At 47.7% G+C, this 17,706-nt stretch overlaps 1 protein-coding gene and 1 pseudogene across 2 annotated transcripts in view; both read right to left on the bottom strand.

Moving 5' to 3' along the window:
- The window catches only part of LINGO1 (leucine rich repeat and Ig domain containing 1), a 225,741-nt gene that overhangs the window by 122,805 nt on the left and 85,230 nt on the right, over nucleotides 1-17,706 (bottom strand). The gene's annotated exons all lie outside the window — the stretch shown is intronic.
- Nucleotides 7,006-7,489, bottom strand: LOC307098771 (ribonuclease H2 subunit C-like; annotated as a pseudogene). Its single transcript has one exon. The product of its transcript is annotated as a ribonuclease H2 subunit C-like (transcript).

Genomic DNA, 17,706 nt, shown 5'->3' with positions numbered 1-17,706 from the left:
AGGAAGAGACTAAACACCCCCAGGGAGCCCTGGGGGACTGGGTTGAGGGGCCATTTGGTCCCAGAAACTAATACAGAAACACCACCACCCAGGGGCTGTGCCCTCAAATCAATGCAAGAGAGCTACATAAGCAGACACCTGGATAAGAGAGGGGGGGGGGGGGACAAAGAAACAGCCCGCATAAGAAAGAAAAGCAGGCATCATCAGAAAAGAAAGTAAACGAATTAGAGGCCAGCAACCTATGAGAGAAAGAATTCAAAGAAATGGTCATAAGGTCGCTGAAAAGAATGGAAGAGAAATTCAACAATATGTGTAAAAACCAAGAGGAAATGAGGAAGAACCAAGAAGAAATGAAAAATGACATCGCTGCTATAAATAACTCAATAGAAAACATCAAGAGTAGACTAAAAAAAGCAGAGGACTGCATCAGTGAGCTAGAAGACAAGATAAGAAAAAATACCCAAGCAGAGCAGCATCTAGAAAAAAAAATAACAGGAGGAGAGCCTAAGGGAACTTTGGGAGAACACAAAATGAAACAACATCCGCATAATAAGGGTGACAGAAGGAGAGGAAACTGAGCAAGGAATAGAAAACCTGTGTGAAGAAATGACAGAAAACTATCCTGATGTAGGGAAGAAAAAACTCACAAAATCCAAGAAGCTCACAGAGTCCCAAACAAAATGAACCCCAAAAGACCGATGCCAAGGCACATCATAATTAAATTGGCAAACACCAACGACAAAGTAAGAATCTTAAAAGTGGCCAGAGAGAGACAGAAAGTTACCTACAAAGGATCCCCCATCAGACTAGCAACTGATTTCTCAACAGAAACACATCATGCAAGAAGGGAATGGAATGAAATATATAAAGTCATGCAAAGGAAGGGTCTGAATCCAAGAAAACTGCACCCAGCAAGGCTATCAATCAAAATTGAGGGTGAAATCAGGAGCTTCACAGACAAAAAAGGACTGAGGGAGTTTATTACCACCAAACCAGCAATGCAAGAAATGCTAAAGGGTCTGCTGTAAAAAGAAGAAATAGGACGTGAAGAAGGAACACAGGCATAAAGAATAAAAATGGCCACAAACAAGTACCTATCAATAATAACTTTAAATGTAAATAGATTAAATGCCCCAATCAAAATACATAGGGTAGCTGAGTGGATAAGAAAACAGGACCCATATATCTGCTGTCTACAGGAAACCCACCTCAGAAAAAAAGGACTCACACAGACTGATAGTGAAGGGATGGAAAAAGGTTTTCCAGGTGAATGGAAATGAAAAAAAAAAGCTGGGGTAGCAATACTTATATCTGACAAATTAGATCTCAAAGTGAAGGACATAACAAGAGATAAGGAAGGCCACTTCATAATACTAAAGGGAGCAATCCAACAAGAAGAAAGAACTCTGGTAAATATATACGCACCCAATACAGGAGCACCCAAATACATACAAAAACTCCTGGAGGATATCAAGGGAGAGATTGATAGCAATACAGTCATAGTAGGGAACTTTAATACCCTACTACCACCATTGGACAAATCCTCTAAACAAAAAAATCAGCAAAGAAACATCAATCCTAAATGACTTACTAGAACACATGGAATTAATTGACATCTTCAGAACATTTCACACCAAAGCCACAGAATATACATTCTTCTCAAGTGCACATGGGTCATTTTTAAAGATAGACCATAAATTGGGTCACAGGCAAAGTCTCCTCAAACTCAATAAGATAGAAATCATATCAAGCAACATCTCAGTTCACAATGGCATAAAACTAGAAATCAATACAATAAAAACAATTTTAAAAATCAAACGCCTGGAGGCTAAATAGCATGCTATTAAACAATGACTGGGTTACCAGAGAGATCAAAGAAGAAATAAAAAGCATCATGGCAACAAATGACAATGAAAATACAACAATCAAAAATCTATGGGACACAATGAAAGCAGTCTTGAGAGGAAAGTTCATAGCTCTACAAACCTACCACAAAAAGAAGAAGAAGAAGAAGAAGAAGAAGAAGAAGAAGAAGAAGAAGAAGAAGAAGAAGAAGCAGCAGCAGCAACAATGGTAATAAATTACCTAACCCTACAACTCAAAGAGTTAGAAAGAGAGCAACAAGAGAAGCCCAGTGTAAGCAGAAGGAAGTAATAAAGATGAGAGCGGAGATAAATGAAATAGAGACCAAAAAAAAACACACAATACAAAAGATCAACAAAACCAAAAGCTGGTTCTTTGAAAGGATAAACAAGATTAATAAACCTCTAGCCAGGCTCACCAAGAACCAAAAAGAGAGGACCCAAATAAATAAAATCAGAAATGAAAGAGGTTAAATAACAACCGATCCCACAGAAATACAAACGATTATGAAAAAGTACTATGAACAACTCTAGTCCAACAAAATGGACAACCTAGACGAAATGGACATATTCTTGGAAAAATACAAGCTCCCAAAACTCAATCAGGAAGAATAAAAAAAACCTGAATAGGCCAATAACCACTGAAGTAATTGAAGCAGTGATCAAAAATCTTCCAGAAAGAAAACAAAACAACCCGAGTACGGAGAGCTTTACAGGAGAGTTCTACCAAGCATTCAAAGAAGAACTAAAACTTATCCTCCTCAGACTATTCCAAAATATTCAAGAGGAAGGCACACTTCCAAACTCATTCTATGAAGCCAGCATTACCCTAATTCCAAAACCAGATAAAGACACCACAAAAACAAGAGAACTGCAGGCCAATATCCTTGATGAACATAGATGCTAAAATCCTCAACAAAATTCTAGAAAATCGGATGCAACATTACATTAGAAAGATCATACACCATGACCAAGTGGGATTTATTCAGGGATGCAAGGATGGTACAATATCCACAAATCAATAAATGTGATACATCACATAATCAAACTGAGAGACAAAAAATCACATAATCATATCAATTGATGCAGAAAAAGCATTTTATAAAATCCAACACCCTTTCTTGATAAAAACTCTCAGCAACATGGGAATAGAGGGATCTTACCTCAACATAATAAAAGCCCTATATGACAAACCTACAGCCAACATCATACTCAATGGGCAAAAACTAAACCCATTTCCCCTAAGAACAGGAAAAAGACAAGAATGCCCACTTTCACCACTCCAGTTCGACATAGTACTAGAAGTACTAGCCATAGCGATCAGACAAGAAGAAGAAATAAAAGGCATCCAAATTGGAAAAGAAGAAGTAACACTATCCATATTTGCAGAAGACATGATACTATACACAGAAAACCCCAAAGACTCCAACAAAAAACTACTAGACCTAATAAATGAATTTGGCAATGTAGCAGGATACAAAATTAACACCCAGAAATCTATGGCCTTTTTATACACCAATAATGAACTCACAGAAAGAGAAACTAAAAAAACAATCCCATTTACCATTGCACCAAAAAAGTTAAGATACCTAGAAATAAACTTAACCAAGGATGTAAAAGACCTGTACTCAGAAAACTATAGGACATTGAAAAAAGAGATGGAGTAAGACATAAACAAATGGAAGAACATACCATGTTCATGGATTGGTAAAATCAACATCATTAAAATGTCCATACTACCCAAAGCAATCTACATATTCAATGCAATCCCCATTAAAATACCAATGCATATTTCAAAGACTTAGAACAAACTCTCTAAAAATTCATCTGGAATAAAAAAAGACCCAGAATAGCCACAGCAGTCCTGAGAAAGAAGAACAAAGTTGGAAGGATCACAATACCAGATATCAAGCTATATTACCAAGCCACAGTTCTCAAAACTGCCTGCTGCTGGCACAAGAATAGATGTATAGACCAATGGAACAGAACAGAGAACCCAGAAATCGACCCAAGCCATTATGCTCAATTAATATTTGACAACGGAAGCAAGAGCATACGATGGAGTCAAGACAGTCTCTTCAATAAATGGTGCTGGGAAATTTGGTCAGATACATGCAAAAAAATGAAACTACATCACCAAATTACACCATACACAAAAACAAACTCAAAATGGCTAAAGGACTTAAATCTAAGACGGGAAACCATAAAAATCCTACAAGACTCTATAGACAGCAAAATAGCAGACAAATGTTGTAGCAATATCTTTACTGACACAGCTCCTATGGCAATGGAGAGTGGGGAGAAAATAAACAAATGGGACTACATCAAAATAAAAAGCTTCTGCACAGCAAAAGAAATCATCAACAAAACAAGAAAGCCTACTGCATGGGAGAACATACACTGAGTGGCCAGATTATTATGATCTCTGAACGCATAAGAATCTGGCCACTCTCTCTATATATATATATATTAGAGGCCTGGTGCATGAATTCATGCATGGGTGGGGTCTGGCCAGCCTGGCCAGGGGGAAAGGACATGGGCGGTTGGCCGGCCTGCCTGCTGGTCGAACTCCTGGTCGAGGGGACAATTTGCATTTTAGCCTTTTATTATATAGGATATACACCGAGTGGCTAGATTATTATGCATTCAGAGATCATAATAATCTGGCCACTCAGTATTTGCCAATACTATTTCAGATAAGGGTTTAATCTCCAAAATTTACAGAGAACTCATACAACTTTACAAAAGGAAGACAAACAATCCAATAAAACAATGGGCAAAGGACCTAAATAGACACTTTTCGAAAGAGGACATACAGAAGGCTGAGAGACATATGAAAACATGCTCAAAGTCACTAATCATCCAAGAGATGCAAATCAAAACAACAATGAGGTAGCATCTCACACCTGTCAGAATGGCTATCATCAATAAATCAACAAATGACAAGTGCTGGCGAGGATGTGGAGAAAAAGGAACCCTTGTGCACTGCTGGTGGGAATGCAGACTGGTGCAGCCACTGTGGAAGACAGTATGGAGTTTCCTCAAAAAATTAAAAATGGAACTTCCATTTGACCCAGTAATCCCACTTCTAGGATTATATCCAAAAAAAAAAAAAAAACGGAAACACCAATCAGAAAGGATATACTAGTATGCACCCCTATGTTCATAGAAGCACAATTTACAATAACTGAGATTTGGAAACAACCTAAGTGCCCATCAGCAGATGAGTGGGTTAAAAAACTGTGGTACATCTACACAATGGAATACTATGCCACTATTAAAAAGAAGGAACTCTTACCATTTGCAACAGCATGGATGAACCTGGAGAGTATTTTGCTAGGCAAAATAAGCCAGTCAGAAAAAGATGAACCAAATAAACGGATGATCCAAAATAGACCCAAAGTATAGAAGCATGAACAGACTGTTGAACCTCAGAGGGAAGGCAGGGGAGGGTGGGTGGGAAGAGATCAACCAATGAACTTGAATGCATATGTGTATAACCCATGGACATAGACAATGGTGTGATGAGGGTCTGGAAAGAGGCAATGAGAGCGGGCTTGAAGAGGTTAATAGTGGGGGAAAGGAGGACCTATGTAATACTTTCAACAATAAAGATTTAAAAAAAAAAAAGTGCCAAAACCGGTTTGGCTCAGTGGATAGAGCGTCGGCCTGCGGACTCAAGGGTCCCAGGTTCGATTCCGGTCAAGGGCATGTACCTTGGTTGCGGGCACATCCCCAGTGGGGGATGTGCAAGAGGCAACTGATCGATGTTTCTCTCTCATCGATGTTTCTAACTCTCTATCCCTCTCTCTTCCTCTCTGTAAAAAATCAATAAAATATATTTTTAAAAAATAATAATAAAATAAAATAAAAAAGTGCCAGGTAACATTTGACTTTTACAGTATGGTAATGGCATTATGGTTATATTTTTTAAGGGTTCTTACCTTTTAGAGAAACATTTATGGATAAAATTATACAATGTCAAAATAACTCATTGGTATGATGTGTGGGTGAGTATGGAGGAAAAGGAAACAAATGTGGTAATGAATTAATGTTCATTGATGGAAATGTAGGCTTCAATAACTAGTCTCCCCACTTTGTGTAGGTTGACATTGTCACACTGAACCATCACACAGGCACCTACAGGGTGTTCACTAAACCCAGGGGTGCACACTCCCAGCCTCAGGAGGCTTCAATCCCTCGGACCCCTTGCATGGCCAGGTTCAGACACAGTCGGCAGCAAGACATCAAAAAGCACCATGAAGGAGCATGGGGGTTAGGGGGTTCAGCCTTCACAGAGGCCCCTGGAGGCTCCCTCAGTCCACAGGAGAGACAGGCAGATGAGAGGCCCCACAACCAGAGACTTGGGAATCCAGAGAATTCAGATAGCCTCTGTTCCAGGCCTGCCATTCCAACTGTGTGACTCAGGGACCATGGCTTTCCCTCTCTGCTCTCCAGGATTCCAATGTTAAAGTGGGATTGGCAAAAGCCCATCCCACTCTACCTGCCCATAGAGTGGAAGCCTAGCCTGAGGCAGATGCTCACTCACCCTTAGACTGGACCTGCCTTCCTCAGCAAAGTTGTCACCTCCTGAAGGCTGTGGGGGCAGGCTGCCCTCATACTGTGCACCAGGATGCAGACCTGCCCTCAGGAAAAGTCATCTTAAACAACACTGCACTGAGCAAAGCCTCAGGAAATGGGGCTTAGAGGTCCCTGGCCTCAGGAAAAGAGGGACTCACTGTCAGGACAAACATGAAGAAAATAATAACAACAAAGGTGATAAGGGCTGACTTACTAGGTGCTTTTAATTTTTTATTATTATTATTACTGACTAGAGGCCCAGTGCATGATTGAATCATGCACGTGTAGGGTCCCCTACACGCTTTCACTTTTCGTGGTGGAGCTGGATGCCTGTCCGCTGGTGCACCAGGCCTTTCAGAAGCCTCCGGCTCAGCAGAGGCTTCTGAAAGGCCTGGTGCCGGAGCAGACAGGCACCCAGGTTCCCCATTTTTGTTTTTTTTTGTTTTGTTTTTGTTTTTGTTTTTGCTGTGAAAGAGCTCATTTATTGGGGTGGTGGACTCAGTGGATCCAAAGTGGAGAGCTGGTGAAGGGATCGGTGGCTTCCAGTTTCAAGCGCTGGTTCTCAGTCCTGCGGCACCTGTTTATGGATCCCTTCGGCGAGGCTGGGCCAGGTCAGGGCCGCACGCACTTTGGCATCCGGGCCAGGGATGCTCTCCAGGCCCCACAGGGTGAAGCGGCTGAAACTGGCGGAGGCACGAATAAAGCGGTCGAAGTCCCGCTCCAGCGCCTCCAGGGGTTCCACCAGCTCCTGCTCGTCCTTGTGGGATCCTGCTGAAAAATCCTGCTTCCCCACCGACTTCTCTTCCATCACCATCACGTATCCCAGCAGGCCAGGCGGCACCTCCACCTCCTCGCCCCTCAGACTGCGGCCCCGAAACGACACTTCGAGTCCATCGGGACCCTGATGGCCGGGGTGAAAAAGCGCCCCACAGGGGCGGGCCGGTTAACCCGGACTTCACAGGGCAGGAGGTGCAGCGTGTGCGCAGGGTGACGGGGCGTAGGTGGATGCGGTGCTTCTCCATGTCTTCCTCGTCGCTGCTCTCCATCCTCTGCCGGGTTTCCGTGGTTTCCGTGGCTCGCTGACTGAGGCCGGAGCTCGCTCCCCCACTTTTGATGGTCCGCGGCCACAGAGGGGGGCTACCCTGTTGTTGAGAGGTGCAGGGGGCGGGACCCCTCAGCGGCCCCGGATCTGGCCGTTGAGAGGCACAGGGGTCAGGAGTCCCGCCCCCTGCACCTCTCAACAGCAGCGTAGCCCCACTCAGTGGCAGTGGATCCGTGCCTCTCAATGGCCAGATAGGCCACTCCGAGTCCCGCCCCCCAGCCTCCCGCCGCCCAATCGTGGGCGTAGCAGAGTGATGGTAATTTACATGGTACTCTATTATTAGATAGGATTTCAGAGAGGAAGGGAAAGAGAGATAGAAACATCAGTGATGAGAGAGAATCACTGATCAGCTGCCTCCTGCACGCCCCCCTACTGGGGATCGAGCCTGCAACCCAGGCATGTGCCCCAACAGGGAATGGAACCCTGAACTCCTGGTTCATAGGTCAACGCGGGCTGGGCCTGAGTGCTTTTTAAGTGCCTGGCCCCATGTCCAGCTTTACCTGCACCTCTCCTTCCGTTCTCATCACCACCTACCAGGTAATGGTTTCATTTAGCCCCTGTATATGAGAAACTGAGGTTCAGAGGAAAGATATTGTCACACGTGAGTGCAGAGCCAAGTCCTAAACCTGCCAGAGTCCAAGGCCCTATGGCGTGGGGAGGCTCCGGGCATCCAGAGGGGCCATGGCAGAACCCTGGGAGCCTGTGGGCCCACCAAAGCAAGACCTCTCCAGGCCTCAGTTTCCACCAAGTGGAATGGGGCAGGAAGACCCCAAGCCCACAGAAAGGGCGCCAGGGGAAGGTTGCATGAGTGTGGTCAGAGGTAATACCCCTAAGGTTCCAAAAGGAGTGAAGGCGACTGTGAGGTAAGCTCAGGGTGCAGGCGCAGAGGCAAGAAAATGAGATAGATCACTCCGGCTGAGGCTCAGGCTCTGGGAGATTTTGCCCCCCGCTATATTTTTAGATGCTCTACTTTCCTTCCCCTCCCACACCCCAGTAGGAGGAAGAACACAGAAATAGATGGGTGTGCATGTCTGAGCGGCTATATATAGTGGGCACAAACCAGTCACCTGGGCTCCTCCCCCTCCCTGCCCCAAGCTGAAAGAGGCAGGGGCCCTTGCTCTTGCCCAGTTACCCCAGTGTCTGCTCCCCCTCACTCCAGCACTGACACAGCCAGACACACGCTGCCCATGACTACCTACCCCGACCTGAGTCTCAGGGGTGTTTGAGGGATCCCAGAACAACCAACAAGTCCTGCCCAGAGAGGTAATAATAACAGCATGACTGATTCACAAGAAAGGGACTCACATCCATCATCTTGTTTAACTCTCAAAATTCCCTCACAAGAAGGAAATAATGGTTATTTTACAGATGGAGAACCTTAGGCCCAGGGAGGGGGCAAGGCCTTCCTGGGTCACACAGAAAGCTAGTGGCAAAGCCTGTTAATCCCCTGGCTTCACAGGCAGCCCCATCAGAGGTGGAGCCTGCATCCACCAGACCTGGAAAAGACAGAGCACCTGAGATGCCTGTATTGAACAAGCGGCTCAAAAAATTCCTGAACATGTGCCAGTGGGCTCAAGAGAGAGAAGCTCAGCACTGCCAGAGGGTGTGTGGCAGCAACTGCCCAGTCCTCATTCATGTGCCCATCCCCTGGCCATTGATCTCTAGTGCCCAAGTGCAGACCTTCATTTTTCCAGCTCTAAAATTCCAGGTGGTTTGGTGGGTTTTAGCCAAGAAATTCCATTGGCTGTCTACCCAAGGTGAGAACTGCCTCTTGCTGGCAAATGTGGACTCTGCACCATCACCTAAGTCACCAGAAGAAAATTGGAACAGGATGAGGCCAGAGGCTTAGGGTGCCTCACTGGTGACCTTTCTCCCACAGATCAATGACCAGTCTTGACATTGTCACACCAATTGTCTTTGGTCCTGCCCAAATCCTACTCCATAGAATGATACTGGACAACCATGTCTACTCCATCACAGAGCTCCTGACCCAGTCCAGAGGCTCTGGAGATGGGTGGAGCAGAAGCCTGCATCCCTGACGTTCACAAGACCCCAGTGAGGATTCAGGCCCTGCCTTGGGGGCATCAGCATCCAAAGGGAGGAAAGGATGTGGGTCCTGTTCTCAGGGGACCTGGATATATAGACATTACATAGGAAAGAATGAGCTTGCAGTTGTTACAGCCTATGTTCAGTTTCTAAATATCCATATGCAAACAAATGAAGCTGGGCCCTTAACTTACACCACACAAAAACGTTAAAGACCCAAAACTGTAAAACTCCTAATAGAAAACAGGAGGAGAACTTCATGACATTAGATTTGGCAATTAGTTCTTGGATATGACACCAAAAGCACAGGCAACAATAGATGAATGGGACTATATCAAACTGAAAACTTCTGCACAGCAAAGGAAACAATTAACAGAGTGAAAAGGCAACATGGGATGGTAGAAAATATTTGCAAACCATATGTCTGATAAAGGGTTAATATCCAGAATATATAAAGAATTCCTACAACTCAATACCAAAAAACAAATAATTCAGTCAAAAAATGGGCAAAGGACTTGAATAAACATTTCTGAAAAGACATACAAATGGGGCAAAAAAAAAGACCCTTCAAACCAAGCTTCTCAGATAAGACCCAGGTCGGGCTGTGTCTCCTTCCTCAGACGGCTCCTACTCCAACCAACTGCCCGCAGAGACAGCCGCTGGCTGCCTCCTCACCTCCCTGCCCAGCCAGGCCAAATGGTGAGAGATCCTGCCCCAGTGCAGGCATTTCAGGCAGCTGCCTCTCTCAAAACCTGGCGGTGTGATTAATACTCAGCCTGCCAGCAGCCCATTTATCACAGCCATACCATGTGACCACCAGCGTAGGGCAGGTGGGCTGCCCCAGGGCCTGCCTGAGTCCAGCCCCCAGAACTTGCCTAATTCCTACTGAGGACTGGGCCCTGCGTGATGGACACACCTGGAAGAGAGCTTTCACAATCTCACTCCTGCCCCTCCTCCAACCTCTAGGGCAGCTCCAGCTTGGAATCAGATGGAACTAATGGGAAGCCCACCTCATCCACTTCCTCCCAGATGTGTGACTTGGGCAGGCCTCATCCCCTTGGAGCCTGTTTCTTCATCTGTAAAGTAAGTGCCACACTACTCCCTTGCCAGCCCTTATGAGCAGCCAAGGAGACAGCATATGCCAAATGCTTGCACTATGATGGAAGCATAGTAGATGGTGGGCCTCTTTCCTTTCTACTGAATCCAGACTGCCTGGCTTCAGATCTCCACTTGGCTACTTATGGACTGTGTTACTTTGGGAAAGTTACTTAACCTCTCTGCTTCAGTGTTTTCTTCTGTAGAACCACCTCATAGGCGGGGGTGAGGATTCAATAAACAAAGATTTGAAAATGCCTGAAACAGCACCTGGCATGCAGCAGGCACTATGGAAGGATCCGCTGGGCTTGCTTTCGGTATGTTATTGATGTCCTGTTTCATGGGGCTGTTCTGAGCTCTGGACTTGGCAAGGTTCTGCAAACTGGAGATGCATCCCCTGTGATTGCTAAATGTCCATTCTCTTTTACTCTCCTTCCCTGCAAGGCTTTACGGAGCCCCCACATCCCCAAGAGTTCAGCCAGCACTGGGAGGGAGGCAGGTCACCCTGTCCTACCCTAAGCAGTTCAGGAACCAGTGGGTTGGGGTGAAGAGGGCTAAGGTTGGTACCTGCAGAGTTAGGTCATGAGAAGGGGTGTGGGGGAGCCCCAAGGGCTGAGCTAGGCTCTGAGTTGAGAGCTAGAAGGACGGGCACAGGGAACCGGAGCCATGGGCAGGCAGTGGGAATGCACTGAGGGTTCTTGAGGAGAGAAGCAGACTGGGCAGACCCTGCCCTGCAGGTACATGAGCCCAGCTGGACAGAAGAAACCGGAGCTGGGGGTGGGGGTTGGGCTGGGGAACTTGAGGCAGGGGCACAAACATCAGAGTTTGTGGCCCAGGGCCCACCCCACACATGCTGGCCGAATAGTGTGGTGCCCCAGCATCACCCTGTGCAGGGAGAGAGGGTCCTCCTGCTTTAAGTTGGCCAGCTTCCCTGACCCAGATCTGACCTCCATTCCCCAAATCCTGAGTTTCTGTGGCATGCAGGAATGGCTGAACAGATGCAGCCCCCACTTTAGCCAGTCAAGATCTTGACAGAAGGGAGCACCACACATCTCCCGTCTCCTGTGGCCAGACAGGCCTGGGTTCAAGCCTGGCTCCTCAGCTTCCCAGCCATGTGGCCCTGAGCACGTTACTCAGCCACACTAAGCTCAGCTTCTTGCACACCCACAGGGCACAGTAAGGAAGAAGTGGGTGATGGCTTTAAAACACCTGGCACACAGTAGGTACTCAAATTCCCTTCTAGGCCTCAGTTTCCCCACCTGTAAAATGAAAGGGTTGACAGATGGTATATGAGGGGCCTTTTTTTTTTTTATGAGGGGCCTTTTGAACCAGACTCTACCTCTGGGGGATGGACCCAGCAGGATCAGCCCAGCTCTGGTGGTCCACCTCACTGCTCACCAAGCTCTGCCTCCCTGAGCCCAGGTGCCAAGTGAAAAGAATGAGATGGTACTGCACCATCTGCAGGCTCCCCACCCAGTCTAACCACAAGTTCTCTGTCCCCACTCCCATGTGAATCCAGTGAACCCACTGTCCTAACGGCAGGGCGTGGCCAAGCAGGAGGGCAGGGGCTGCTTGGATCCAACCTGACAAGTGTAGAGGCCTTTATATCCCATTCCCCTAAGACCTCTCTTCCTGGGAAACCACTCCTGGGGCCCTAAGCTACTCTGTTCCTGAGGACAGTGTGAATCTCTAACTGATGTTTCCCTCTTCACTCTGACTACCAGGAAGCACAAGCCCAAATATTCAGCTCAACCTCAGGCCCTGTGTGTCCATGGTCTAAGTTCCCTGAGCCTATTCTTCCTATTGCATCCTATTTCCCAGCTCTGGATTAAGGCTTTCTCAGTATCACATGTATGCTTGAAGCCCTTAAGAATACTTGAAGGAATAAGGTGGGTATAAATAGTTAACATGTAAAATGGAACAAAAATAAAGCCAAAAATAAAACCCACACACATATCTCCTCCCCAAGTAATGAAAAACTCAGAGCCTGAGGTTTGGAGAAGGGGAGCAGGGGCAGGGGCAGGTTGAGGAAGGCTCCAGCTCTATCCCCTCATCTCTGGCTTCTAGTTGCACTCGGGAGCTGGGAGGATCTGTTCTCATCCTAGAACATCCCATAGTCCTGCTAATAACAACCCTGGCAACTGTGACTAGAATATATCAAGTGCCTACTATGTGCTGGGCATCACTCCTGGTGCAGTACGTGAGCACTCCAGTTAATCCTCTAACAGCACTGTGAGTAGGTTCCACTATCCTTCCTTTTCCAGGTGAGAAAACTGAGGCAGAGAGTTTAAGCAATATGTCAAAGGTCACACAGCTGGTAAGTACTGGAGCTGGGATTCACACCAGGCTGTCTGATACCACTGCCCACGTTCTTAACAACTACTCATACTGCCTCAGGTGGTAGAAAGGACCCAGGTGGGGAGGCTCAACCTGAGATGAGAGCCCAGTCCCTACCCACCACCATCTGGAGCTGATCCTGTCTCTGTTATTTGATGTCTGGACTGGCCCAGGACCTCCCCTCCCTCCAGCTGCATGAGCAGGCATCAGGCCTGGGGGTGCAGAACTGGGTGCATTTACTCCCCAAGTAGCAATGGGGAGATGAGTGGGCAAAGGGAGTCACCAAACATTCTGAGGTAACATGGTGGGGGATAAAGGCCAGACTTTGGCACCAGGGTGGCCTGAGCCCCTTCTGAGCCTCGGCTTCCACCTCTATAACATGGGACAGTAAGAAATTGCCTGGCCCACAGAAGGGCTTAGGAAGGACCCTGGCTCCTCAGCTCCTGAGGGACTCTTCTGGGATTGCTCACTAAGCAAACCAGAGCTGGGCCCATCAGCCCCCCACACCACCAGAGCCAGAATCCTGCCCTCCAACTGCCTAACTGTGTGACCTTGGGCAGGTCACTACACCCCTCTGGCCTCAATTTCCTCAGCAGCAGAATGGGAATAACAGAAGAATTGTCACTTACCCATGCTGGGCATACAATGTCTTATCCACTAATTATTTTTATTATCCTGGGGCACCTTTTCGCCCTGGGCACCCCTCCTTCCTGGCAGGCAGCTTGATGAGGGTCTGGGCAGAGCCATGAGAGGCATGTGCAGGAGAGCAGGCTCCAGGTACCAGCACTGTAGGAGGTGGTAAAGAGCTGCTCCCCATCCTAGCTGCCCAGAGGGCTTTCTGCTGAAGTGGGGAGGGGGCATCACACATGGACATGCACACATATCCTGAACCATGCATGACTAATGCCCCAAACAGCTAAAGCCCAGCACTAGAGCCCTATCTGTTCCTGGTGCCTTCCGTTGGCCCCCACCCCCAGCAGGCTAGAGGACTCGTTCATTCAATTCCAGCTCTGCCTCTTCTGTGACTTGGGTCAACTCATCTTTCCTATATTGGCCTCCATTTTTCATGTGGAGACAGGGCTAATAACATCCCTCTCCTGTACGAGGAACAAATTATGTTACCTGTGTGAAGAGCATGGAGCCCTGGTGTGACCTGAGGCTCCTCATTCTGCCCTCAGAGATGCTGTTGTTATAACTGGGGTTCCCGTATTCGCATAATGCCTCCCCTGCCAAGTTCCCTAACCCCCAGCACACAAGGCTCTGATCCAGCACAGGTTTCTTCTATTGCAAAAATGACATATTTGTCCCATGAGTCATAAGTAATCAACAGCATCAGATTCTGCAGGCAGGTGTGTTGGGTGACATCCCTTCAGTCTGCTACAGCCAGCCTCATGGATTTGAACCTGCCCCTTCCTGGCTCTGCCCTGGAACAGCTTGCCTGCTGCTAAATCCTGCCTCTGTGGGCTCACTGAGTTGCCTGCCCCTCCTTTGGCCTGTTTCCAGGACTTCCCGAGTGCGGCAGACAACCCATACTTAGCCCCACAGGGTCTGGGGCAGCAGCACCTGGAGCTGTTCCTCGCTGAAGCAAATGGGGCTGGGCCCATTTTGTCAACGAAGGGATGGTAGTAGTCTGGGGAGGACAGCTGAGAAGGGCACAAACGCTGAGCAGAGGGGCTGTCAGTGTGTAGACAGGAAGAGAGGGGAATGGGTCATGTCCAGAAGGATAGATGTGTCCCAGAGAGGGAACCCAACAGATTGGCCCAGTGGCTCCATCTCACAGCCCTGTGGCCTGGTCCAAAGAGGCATCCCCGCTGACTTGATGCAGCCTCCAGCTCCCACTCCACATACTATGGCTTCTTGGAGGGCAAACCCCAGTTCCTGGGTGCCTCGCCAGGGGACATGGTGACCAACTGTGTCCCTCCCAATGGGTGGCCCCAAACTGGGGAGCAATGTGCAGGGTAGTGGGAGCGATGGAAGACCGTGGGGCCTGGATAGGAGACCTGGGCAGAATCCTACCTCAGCTACCAGGGTCTGTCCCCCCACCTAGGAAGAAAATAAACTGCTCCCTTTCACGGGTTGTTATTTAAATTAATGAGCTAATTAAACTATGAAAAAGGTTTCTTGTGCACATAAAAGAGATGACCGACCACATCAAATTAATAGTTATTAACACTATTCCTCTAGGCAGTCTACCTGGATTGAGTCTACTGGGCAGTTTCTCCTAGCTAGAATGGCAAGAAGGCTGTGCTGGACTGTGCAAGGACATTTGAGTTGCTGAGGGCTGCCCCTCCCTGTTCTAGAGAGTCTTACAGACACTTCCCAGTAACCAGTCCTACCCCATGCCTGGCCCAAGGCTCTGCACATGCAGAACTCAGTCCATGCAGCAAAATGTGCATTTTAACATTCATTGAGCAAATGTGTGCCAGGTTCCATAGTAGGCCTTCTCCACACAACACCCAGGAGGATGCCCTCTGAGGAGCCCCTTTTACAAAGGAGATGCAGGCAAGTGGGTCACACAGACAGGAGTGAAGCAAGAACTCCAACTCCATCTCAATTACTTCCTGCCCTGCAATGTGAGGATGGAGAGGATAGCCCCACGCTCACCCCTCCTGCCAGCTGCTAGTGAGAAAGGATTGGGGGGAACTTGCCACCTCCCCCATGTCACATCCCCATGCTCACTCAGCAGGCTGACTCAGCAGACACAGTTGAGCCCCCTGGCACCAAATTAAAGCCAGAAGCCCTCCTAGAAATGACAACTCAGCAAAGCTGCCTTGAAACTGATGTCCGAGGAGACAAAGGAAGCTTGGGGAATGGAAAAGTGTCTGTTCCCAAGACTTGCTGTAGCCCATCCCTGCAGGCCCTCATGGAACCATGTTCTCATGCACAAGAATCATGGCCCATAAATGCTTATGAATCACAGGGCACAACCAGGCCCCTGAGGCCAGAGCCTGATGGAGCCCAAAGCACCCGCAGCCTCAACCATGTGCTGGCCTTCCCCCACAGGCAGGCCCACCTTACCTATGTGACCCACAGCTATGCCCTTGCTTAATGAGAGACCTCCAGGATTCCCAAGACTCACTCCTGGCTAGTGCCTGAGCCAGGTATCCCTGGGACCCAAACAGCCAGGGGCCCCCAGCACCCTGAGCCTGTCACAGTAAAAAGCTACTCTCCTCCTTTCTTCCAGGAAACTGTCCCCAAACCTTCTCACCCCCTTCTTCACCCTGCAACTCAATAGCACCTCCCCTCCCCTACACATACATACAGGCTCCTGGCTGATGGAAGGGAAAGGTAGGCTCCAGGAGATGGAAGAGAAGAAAGAGGTGGCAGAGAAAGCACTGAGCAGAGGAAAATAGCATCCTTGAAACCTGCCTTGCAAACTCCCAGCCCGTACCTCATCCATTAATCCAGACAGTAGAAAGTGGTAAGGTGACAGATGATGCCTGCAGACTCCTGGCCCATAGGACCCTTCCTACAATCAACCCCACCTAAGCCTCTATCCACAGACTTGGGACAGACAGAGGAGGAAACCTGGACCCTGCCCTCTGCAAAGTCCCGGGCAGTGTAAGAACGCCAGACTCACTCCACTTTCTGTAAAATTCTGCAGGGGCCACAGGAGGGACAGTTATCTGGGGGGGGGTGGGGGGGTTCCCTGCCATAGGCCCACAGCTCCACATGGCCCAAGGGACATACACCAGAGAGAGCAGCTGCCCCACTCATACACACGTTCTGGCTCTCGAGCCTTTGACATACAGCAATGAACCCTGGATCCTCCCTCCGAGGTCCAGATGTGGTGGCCTTCTCCTTCTGGGACCTCTAACTGGGACCTTGACCTGAATCATTTCAGCTTTGTCATGGGCTCTCCCCATAATCCTGGACCAGCCCTTCCCCTCACTGTGCCTTGATTTCCCATTAGTACCTGTGGGTACATCAGAGTCACTGGAGGGCTTGTGAAAATACAAGTTGGTGGCCCCATCACAAGAGTTTCTGATTCAGCAGGTCCAGGTTGGGCCCAAGAACCCAACAAGCTCCTAATAAGCTCCCAGATGGTTCTGATACTGCCATTTGAGGACCACAATTTGAGAACTGCTGGCCTAGATGTGTCCAGCCTGAAAAGTGCATGGCCCATACCCTGAAGAAGTTCATAGGCTGGCCTGGCCAGGTAGCTCAGTTGGTTAGAGTAAAGTCCCAATACACCAAGGTTGTGCATTTGATTCCCTAGTCAGGGCACATGCAAGAGTCAACCAATGAATACATAAGTGAAACATTCTACAGATGCAAGGCTGGTTCAATATTCACAAATCAATAAATATGATACATCACCTAAACAAATTGAAAGATTAAAACCACATGATCATATCAATAGATGCAGGAAAAGAATTCGACAAAATCCAGCACCCTTTTTGATAAAAACTCTCAGTAAAGTGGGAATAGAGGAATCATACCTCAACATAATAAAGGCCATATATGACAAACCTGGAGCCAACATAATACTCAATAGGCAAAAACTAAAAGCATTTCCTTTAAGAACAGGAACAAGAGAAGAATGTCTGATTCCACCACTCTTATTCAACATAGTACTGGAAGTCCTAGAGACAGCAATCAGAGAAGAAGAGATAAAAGGCATCCAAATTGGAAAGGAGGAAGTAAAACTCTCATTATTCACAGATGACACAACATTGTACA

Source organism: Cnephaeus nilssonii (genome assembly GCF_951640355.1).
Source record: "Cnephaeus nilssonii genome assembly, chromosome: 4".
In the NCBI taxonomy this organism is placed as follows: Eukaryota; Metazoa; Chordata; class Mammalia; order Chiroptera; family Vespertilionidae; genus Cnephaeus; species Cnephaeus nilssonii.
This window is presented reverse-complemented; position numbering and strand designations above follow the sequence as displayed.